The sequence below is a fragment of the Bos indicus genome, chromosome 5 (assembly GCF_029378745.1).
Source record: "Bos indicus isolate NIAB-ARS_2022 breed Sahiwal x Tharparkar chromosome 5, NIAB-ARS_B.indTharparkar_mat_pri_1.0, whole genome shotgun sequence".
NCBI classification, from domain to species: domain Eukaryota; kingdom Metazoa; phylum Chordata; class Mammalia; order Artiodactyla; family Bovidae; genus Bos; species Bos indicus.
In genome coordinates this window covers 47890245-47900384 of record NC_091764.1, presented here as the reverse complement: position 1 = coordinate 47900384, position 10140 = coordinate 47890245, and the positions used below count along the sequence as shown (strand labels likewise).

General features: G+C 41.0%; 1 pseudogene; it reads left to right on the top strand.

Moving 5' to 3' along the window:
- Nucleotides 1–6944: 6944 nt before the first annotated feature.
- Nucleotides 6945–7710, top strand: LOC109558404 (large ribosomal subunit protein uL30 pseudogene; annotated as a pseudogene).
- The last annotated feature ends 2430 nt before the right edge of the window (nt 7711–10140 follow it).

Genomic DNA, 10140 nt, shown 5'->3' with positions numbered 1-10140 from the left:
GCGGGGCTGGCAAGACAGAGTTCAGTCTCTGTGTCTAGGGACCTGAGGGCCACCAGTGGAGACTGAAAGTAAATGACAGCAACAATGCAATCTATGAAGTCAAAGTCAGAGGGATCCTCCAGGATCCACGGGAGGTATAGGATCCCCATTGGGTGGGGTCACTATTGAGACAGGCTTCTCCAGGGGCACCACTCAAATGAAGCCTGAGAGGTGGAAGGGAGTTTAGCCAAGCAAAAAAGGGAAAGGGTGGGAGGGGGCTGCTCCCACAAGATCCAGGAGCCACCAAGGAAGCCCTCAAAAGATCCAGAGCACAGTCTAAACACCAGAAACAGCCAAATGACAGCACCGTGCTAAAATAGTCTTTGTTAAACAACTACCAAAGTTTCGATTTCACATCTGGAATGATGAAGCATGATTTGCAGAGGTGACGGCTCTGTGTGTTCCTGAGCTAGTGATGGATGGCATCACAGCAGAATATCGGGCACAGATGGGAGGAAGCAGATCGCAGCTGAGGCCCAGAAATGACTCTGTCAGAAGCCATTTCATGTTGCGAAAATCTCATAAATTTCCTGAAACAAAGCTCACTTACATTTCAGATGAACAGACTGAAAGAGAAATGAGGAATGGAAAGAAGGGTGGAGGGAAAGCCAGCAGATAATACAGACAGATGTCTCTAAAAGAGCTTATGCACAATTTTTCTTTCAATTTCTACAGTTCCTGTTGACAGGTGCTTTTTTAGTTCTACAAGGATTTCCTACTAAATAAAAACTTTTAAAAATTATTGCATGATGCTTTTTTCTTGCATTTTAAAGACATGAGGCATATCAAATTCATGTCTTTGTTATGAAGATTGAGAAGCAGAATTTATTCGATTGAGATTAGGTTACTAAATATTTATATTTGGGAACTGAGGGGTTTTTTTTCTATTTTTATGTTGAATCCAGATGTTTTCAGTTTGCATAAAATGACAACAGATATGTGTAATGCCTTCTTCAATAATTCATATAAATCTCTGCACAATGCCTAGCATATAATAAGCGCTCAATAAATGTAGCTATTATTAGTGTTGATATATGTTTACAGTAAATAAATAAAAAAATATTTCCTAAGATATATACACTCTTTTAAAAAACAAACAGTACAGACACATGGTGAGAAAAGCAAATAATTTTCAAAAACTTGTAATGAAGATCAACAAAGATTTGCCTCTTCTCCTTCTTGCTCTCCCATCCTTTCTTCAGATGCAGTTGAGTGCCTTTAATTCTTTTAGTTACTGCTTCAGATGGCTGTCTCATATTAGTAAATTATAGGCTTACCTATCATTTTATTGTGAAACCAGTTTGAGGCGTTATTAACTAACTTCTTTCCACAAGGAGGACTTAAATCGAGTTGGTGATGTGTCCAGGCCTGGTGTGCTGCAATACATGGGGTCGCAAAGAGTCAGACACGACTCTGAACTGATCCTCTTATTCATTCACTCAAGAAATAATTATTGAAAAAAAGAAAAAGAAAGAAAGAATTATTGAATACTGACTGTATGCCAAACACTGAGTAGGCACGTGCCGAGGGTGCCACTGTGAACAAAACATCTTCCCTGTGGGTAGCTTACATTCTAAGAGAAGAGACACTGAACAAACAATTAAATATATTGTATGCCAGGTGGTTAAAAATTCAAAGGAGAATAGTTAAGTAAGGTAGGGCTAAGTGGAGGGGCTACAGTTTTAAACAGTTGGTCCAGGAATGCCTCACTGAAGAACTGTGTATGCACAGGCATGCGTTCTCAGTCACTCAGTCGTGTCCAACTTTTCTGAGACTCAATGGACTGTGTAGCTCGCCAGGCTTCTCTGTCCATGGGATTCTCCAGCCAATAATACTGGCGCAGGTTGCCATTTCCTCCTCCAGGGGATTTTTCCTGACCCAGGGATCGAACCTGCCTCTCTAGCACAGATCCTTTACCACTAGCACCACTTGGGAAGCCCAAGAAGTTGATTATTTGACTCTAATCCTTGGAAAATTTTCTTATATTGTTGACACGCTCTTCACCTTTGTTTTCTCTATTCTTTACTTTTGGATGCCCTATTGATCACATGTTGGTCCTACAGGTTTAATTCTGTACACTGCTTGGATATTTTAAATGTATTTTTTAAAGGTTTTGTTTTCTGGGAGATTTTCTTGATTTTATCTTTTTAACTCTTCATACTGCAGATATATGGTATATATATATATATATCTTTTTTTGAGACTCCTGAGGTCTCCTGGGAAGTCATCTCTGACTTCCAGCCTCAGTATAGAAACTAAATTGCTGACATTTTATGCCCAAACAAGTGGATGACAGTCCACTGACCCACACAATCACCCTGTTTTCAGCCCTAAGCCTAAATACCACCCACTGCTCTACTGGGAATTCGAGAATCCTAAGTCTTTCTGGATTCCTCTGAGCAAATCTGATTTTTCTTGTCTATATGGCCCTCTGTGTTCAGTGAGAGGCTGCTTCTTCTGTTCTGTTAAATTTGCTAAATCTGTATTCCAGAAATGTGTGGAAACCTAATTTTTTACTGACTCCAATCATTCTTTTTGTCCTCATGGATGTATAGGTTTCACATGCTTTTACTATGATTCTGGTGGAATCTAGGGAAGAAGATAATATTAATGTATTGTCTAACCTGTTGTCTATAATTGGATATCCATGTACTATTTTTAAAAGTATTTATTGATTGCTAATTTACATCATATACATGCATACATTTATGTACAGTTTCCATAAATTTATCCCAAATATACATTATATATGGCTGTGTATACACAAATGTATGTACATATGTGTGTATATATGTACGTGTATTTGTGTGTGTTAATCTTTTTTCCATCATTCCAGTGTTTCAGAGTTGAGATACATAAACTTAAGAAATATCTTCTATCTCAAAGACGTAAAATCCTATACATTATGTTTCAAGGTGAATAGCATAGCATATTTGAGGACCTGCAAGAATGGCTAGAGTGTATGTTTATTTTCAGAAGAGGGAAATGATCACAGAAGACTCTGGAGAGAATTTTTTTTAAAATAGAGCCAGAAGAGCCATGTAAGCAAAGTTAAGAAGTCTGAAGTTTATTCTGTGACTGATAGAGAACCACTGAATGAGCAGAGCATGATGTAATCAGATTTATACTTTAGAAAAATTACTGGCTATAGCAGAAATAATTGAGTAGGGGGCAAAATGGAGATGAAGATCAGCTTACAGGTGGTTGCAATGATTGAGTGATAAAGGCTTGAACAAAGTCAGTGGCAGCAGAGACAGAAAGAATTTGACCAATTTGAGAGATACTTCGAAAGGAGAGTTGATGACTCTTGGTGTTGGTTAGAAATAAGAGTGGAAACGGGAAGAGGAGTCAGGGATAATTGCCAGTTCTGACCAAGGCAGAGGATGCTGGTGCCATTTGCTAAGATCGGAAGCACAGATGGAGCAGCAGGTGAAGAAGAAGGTGATGTGGGAAGAGAGAAGAGAGTAGGATCCAGAAGCCAGCTCTATCCACTGAGGCAGACCACAGCCAACCACATGGAGAGGGAGACTCAGTCTACCCTAAATACAGACTGAAGCACTAACTGATATCTCCTGCTGGTCACTGATCAGAGACGGTGATCTGGGGACCAGAGCAAGAACAGGACTGTCTATTACGTCACAGTTCACTGAAAAGACACCACCATTTCCACAATTTATCTCCAGGGACAGAGAAAGTTACTCCTACCATAAACCTTTAAAATTGTATCTTTGTTACAGGCCTCACATGGCAGATTCAACATGCTAATTACAGCTACATGCAACTGTACTCCCCAAATTGAAGATACACATTCTAGTCAAGCACACGTACAACACTTATCCAAATCAATCCCACACTAGTCACAAAAGACAGCACAGAATTTTTCAAAAATGTGATGCCTTAGAGATTACATTTTAACCACATCATTACTAAATTAGACAATGACAATAATCATATAGAAAAGGAGAAATATTACATTGTGATTGGAAGCACCTCCAAACAATTCATGAATTGAAATGGAAATGATGATGGAAATTACAAAATATTTAGACATGAACAACCATCAAAGTATCAGAATATATGGTGGTTCTTAGATATCAATTTATAGCTTCAAATATTTCTTTAAAAGTATTGAAATGAATAAGCATTTCCTTCAAGGAAGTGCATAAAATCACTCAAAAAAATTAGGCACCAAAGTAAGATCTCATCTTTCTTTAATACAAAACATTATTAGGTATATTTTACTAGAATAAAAAGTGGGGTGGGGGACAGAGGAACATTATTGGGTAAATAAACAAACACTTATTTTCCCAAGTAAAATTTTTATCAACCAAGTAATAAAAATGCTAATTTCATTCAATCTGCCCTCTTTGCTTTTTTATATCTATACTGATCAAAAACATCAATGGGTTAGTATTAACAGATATTCAGCTTTGTCATAAAAATTATGTGTATATAATATCTATATGTATATGCAATATGATTGTATGTATATATCACAGTCTAATTTGACATTTTGCCTCTAAATAGAAAACAGCTCTGAGAGAAGCAGGATGAAGGAATGAATACAGACATGGTCCCAGGGTCAGACAGCATTGAATTCTGTCTCCACTTTAACCTTGTATTACCTGAGCGACTTTGGCAAATTTCTGAAAACTTCAATTTCCTTCTCTGTAGACTAGAATTACTGTGACGCTGGTGCCAGCCACAAATGACAGCTACAAGTTACTGAACACACAGTGCTGGCATTGGGTAGAGACACTCGTCTTTGTTTCGTCATTCTAATAGTGACATTGAGTTTTACCAAGAGACTGCTATAGACTGAAGGTTGTATGAGTTCCTTCTGAAGGCTTAGGGAAAAATCTGTTCCCTTGGGTTTTTTCTGGTTTCTTGAGGCTGCCCATGTTCCTTGGTGTGTGACCTGTGAGAAATAAATTGCTGTTTACAAGCTAGGCGTTATTGGTAAAGAGCCTGCCTGCCAATGCAGGAGACATAAGAGACACGGATTTGATCCCTGGGTCAGGAAGATCCTCTGGAGGAGGGCATGGCACCCCACTCCAGTATTCTTGCCTGGGGAATCCCATGGACAGAGAAGCCTGGTGGGTTACAGTCCATAGGTTTGCAAAGAGCTGGACAAGACTGAAGTTACTTAGCATAGCACTGTCCGTGGTATTAAGTTATAATGGACCGTGAACCAAGACAGAGATGTTATTTATGATAAAAACTCAAGCATTCCTTATCCAGACAAACAGCTGTTCCAGTGGACAAAGGAAGTATAAACAAATCCCTAATCAATAACTTGGCTATTTTTTTCTTTCTTATCCAACTGAGTGTATTGCTGAAATATAGTTATGACACAGACAGACACACAAGTAAATCTCACACTTTTGTTATTTTTCCCCTTTTGGACTATCATGGAAGAGTTTCTTCTAGGACTTGAGGAATGGTGTGTACTTTTTCACACTTTTCCAAAGAGGAATAAGCAGACTTGTAAGGTTTAATAGACAGAATAATAACTCCCAAAGAAGCCCATGTCATAATCTACTGGACCTGTGGATAAGTTACAATATGTCAGGTTTCACTGCAATGGGGATTTAATGTAAATGGAATTAAAGTTGCTGATCAGCAAGTCCTGAGATGGGGACAGTATCCTTGATTATCCCAGTAAGCCCACTGTAATCATAAAACATCTCTAGAAATAAATGTGAGAGAGAGAAGACTCAGTGTCAGAGTGATGCAGCCTGAGAAAATCTCCACCTACCATTTGCTGGCTTTGAAGAAGGAAGCAGGTTACACACCAAGGAATGTGGGCAACCTCGAGAAACCAGAAAAAAAAAAGGGAACAGATTTTCTCCTAAGCCTTCAGAAGGAACTCAAGTCTTGCCACTGCCCTCATTTTAGTGAGACCAATTATAGACTTCTGACCTCCAGAAACTTAAGCAAATAAGTTTGTATTGTTTTAAGCCACTGAGTTTGAGATAATTGGTTGCAACGGTAGTAGGAAATGAGTACATAAGAGTTCCTTACAAGGAAAGAAAGAGACGGTGGCCACTCACTAGATACATTTCTGAAAGGCCTTTCTCCCCTTTCATCCACAAAATCCTGACTACGTTTGTGATCCCTGCGTTGGTGACAGTTTCTCAGGATTCAGCCTTGGGACATCTCATTCCTGTGTGTTCTGACTCTATAACTTCATCCACATTCGTGGCTTTCGATGCTGTTTTTATACAGGGCTGATCCACAAGGTTGTGTCTCTCACTCAGCCCTCCTTGCAGAGCTCCAGGCCAGAATATCTCTGTTTGGGATCTCACAAGGATCTCAAGCTTCGTGGGTCCAACACTGAGTTTTTTCTTTTTCTATTCTCCACTCCCCATCCTCACATCCCCAGCCCACTTTTCCCTAGATTTCCCCAATTGCTCATGATAGAAACTCATCAAAAAACATTTGACACCTTTTCTCAACCTTGCAAAGAATCAGACACAACTGAGCACGCACGCACACACACTCAGCCTCTGATTACCACGTCTCATCAAGCCTGTCTTCAAATACGTCTCTAATTCATCCAATTCTTGCCACTGTTTGTCACCACCCTAGTCCAAGCTATCATCATATCTTCCCTGAACTACTGTATCAGCCTCCTAAAACCCCTGCTTCCCTCTTCCCTCAGAGAATTCTCCATACGGCAGCCCAAAGTGACTTTTTTTTTTTTCTGCACTGCACAGCTTGAGCCGCTTGTGGGATCTTATTTCCCCATCCAGGGATCAAACCCAGGTCCTCAGCAGTGAAAGCTCAGAGTCCTAACCACTGGACTGCCAGGGAACTCCCCAGAGTGATCTTCTAAAATATGAATGAGACAATCCATGCCTCTGCTTAAGATCTTTTTATGGCTCATGCAAGAGTATCAAAACATGTTCTTTTCTGGCTGGAATCATGGAGAAAAAGGAGAGAAGAAAAAGAAGGTTCCTGCTATACTAGAAACCCATAAGAAAAAGCAAAGGAAATTCACAGAACTGAAGACCAAGAGCCTGGGAAAGAAGTTTGTGCAAAACATGCTTTGAAAAGCAAGTAGAAAATTTATCAATGATAAAGCTAAGCACTATTACAAGGCGTATAGGCAGATGTACAGAAGTAAAATTTTTAGGATGGCAGGAAAGGCTGGTGACTTCTACATTCCTATGTGCCAATCCAAATTGGCACTTGTCATTAGGATCAAAGGTAGCAGTGGTGTGAGCTCAAAGGTCCGAAGAAACTGCAGCTTCTTCACCTCCTCCCGATCTTCATTGGCACTTTTGTGAAGTTCAGGGAGGCTTTAGTCAACATGCTGAGGACTGTGGAACCCAGAATGCACGGGGGTACCCAAGCCTGAAGTCAGCAAATGAACTGATCTACCAGCTTGCCTATGGCAAAATCAACAGAAAGTGAATTGCCCTGACGGGTAACACGTGGATCACTCAATTTCTTGGTAAATGTGGCATCGTCTGCATGGAGGATCTGATTCATGAGATCTATTCTGTTGAAAAATATTTCAAAGAAGCAAACAACTTCCCATGACCCTTCAAATTATCTTCTCCACAAGGTGGAATGAAGAAAAAGACCACCCATTCTCTTGAAGATGGAGATGCTTGCACAAGATCAATAGGCTTATTGAAATTAGTTTGTAATCTGGCCTGTTAATAAACAGATACTTCTTGCAAACTGAAAGACAAAGGAAAATCCAAACCCTGAGCATGGCTTAAAAGGCCCTACGTGATCTTCCCCCATTTTTCAAAATTTATCTTATGCCACTACCCCATGGAGCCACACTGACCTTCTTCTAATTCCTTGAATCTTCCAACCCCGCCACCCACCTCCAACCTCAGGGCCTTCATACAAGCTGTTCCTTCTGTCTGGAGCATGTCTCCCAACCTTCCACATGACTCTTCAGCCTTCAGGTTGCATCTTATCAGAGAGATCTCCTCCTACTTGAAGAAGTTCTCATAACATCTGTTATTTTCTTCCATTGTTCTGAGCAAAATCATTAATTATACATACACTTAACTATTTAATTCCGGTAACCCCTACTGGTCTAGACGTTCCCCAGATCATGTCTACTGTGCTCATCTCTGCCTGACTCACCCCAGGCACAGTGTCTCACACATAGTAAGTGCTCAGTTCAGTTCAGTTCACTCGCTCAGTCGTGTTCAACTCTTTGCAACCCCATGGACTGCAGCACACCAGGTTTCCCTGTCCATTACCAGCTCCCCGAGCCTGCTCAAACGAATGTCCATCGCATTGGTGATGCCATCCAACCACCACATCCTCTGTCGTCCCCGTCTCCTCCTGCCTTCAATCTTTTCCAGCATCAGGGTCTTTTCCAATGAGTTGGTTCTTCGCATCAAATGGCCAAAGTATTGGAGTTTCAGCTTCAGCATCAGTCCTTCCAATGAATATTCAGGACTGATTTCCTTTAGGATTGACTGGTTGGATCTCCTTGCACAGTAATGTTTGATAAAAGAATAAATGAATGAATGAAGGATGAACTTGGATGAAGTTGACAGAGTTTTTAAACTCTCGTATCCTGGTACTTCCTTAGTGGTCCAGTGGTTAAGAATCTGCCTTGCGATGCAAGGGACGCGGGTTCAATGCCTGGTTGGGGAATTAAGATCCCACATACTGTAGAACAAGGAAGCTCCTGCGTCACAACTGCTGAGCCTGCGCACCACAGCGAAGTCCCAGTGCAGCCAAAAGGAAAAAAGAAAAAAACCTCTTCTGTCATCTTCTAGAAATTATTTCTTCCTCTGTCCCCCATTAGATTCTCTTTGCCACTTCCTCCTCCCTTCCCTAGCCAGTGCTCCTAAATCTTCCTGCAGCATCAAAATACGTCTATCCTGTCACATTCCCACAGGGACTCTGCCCTCTTCTGGCCAATATGGGAACTGACTCCATTTCAATGGCGCTTGAGGATTTATTTTCCTTCTCAGGTATTTTTATCTTAATCAGCAACCTCTGGAACACCAAGAGCTTGACGCAAAATAAAGACCCCAAATCCATTTCTATTTAATAATGGGTATAAATTCAAGTCTGTTATCAAATTCGTGAATGATGAATTCCTAAATATAACCATAGCAAATGTCATCTATCAGTTCAACACTTATTTATTAACTATCTACACTGGCTGTGAAACTTAGAACTCTTCAAGGAGCCTCGGACCCAACAGTGGAGAAAGATACTGTAAGTAAATTAATGAAACTGTCCCTTCTGTAGATCATCCCCATCTCATTTCCTCCAGGGGAGGAGGATGAGCCTGGGTTAAAATTTTCATCAGCTCCTATACACTACGGCACGTGTATGTGTGATGTTAGTTGCTCAGTCATGTCCAACTCTCTGCGACCCCATGGACTGTAGCCAGCCAGGCTCCTCTGTCCATGGAATTTTCCAGGCAAGAATACTGGAGAGGGTAGCCATTTCCTTCTCCAGGGGATCTTCCTGATCCAGGGATCGAAACTGTCTCCTACATTACTGGCAGGAGCCACATTGGCATGGGCTTCCCCAATAGTAAAGAATCCACCTTCAATGCAAGAAACCCAGGTTTGATCCTCGAGTCGGGAAGATCTCCTGGAGAAGGGAATGGCAACCCACTCCAGTATTCCTGCCTGGAGAATTCCATGGACAGAAGAGTCTGACAGGCTACAGTCCAAAGTCAGACATGACTAAGCACCCAGGCACATACCCATTACGGCACATAAAAGACCTTTTCATATTTCCATCACGCCTGAAAGAGGGGCATTTCTAATAAAGATTAGAGGTAGGATCAAGAAAAAGAGCTAAGAGTACTCTACGTTTTCAGGGAAATGTTTTAAAAACCATATCTATCTTGGAGGCCTAGATGACACTACCTTTGAGAATCGTCAGTGCTTGTACATGTGTGATTGACAGTTAATCGTGAGGCCAAAGGAAACACTTGCTGGACAGAGTATCTACCACTCACCCTAACAGGGAGACCTGAAAAGTAGTCAGGGTTTGGAACACTCGCATCTACCCTGGGCTACTCTGAGGCACTCAGAATGCCAGAGGCCACTCGCGTTGACCTGCTTAGGCCACCTCTTCCCACCACCATTCCTCATT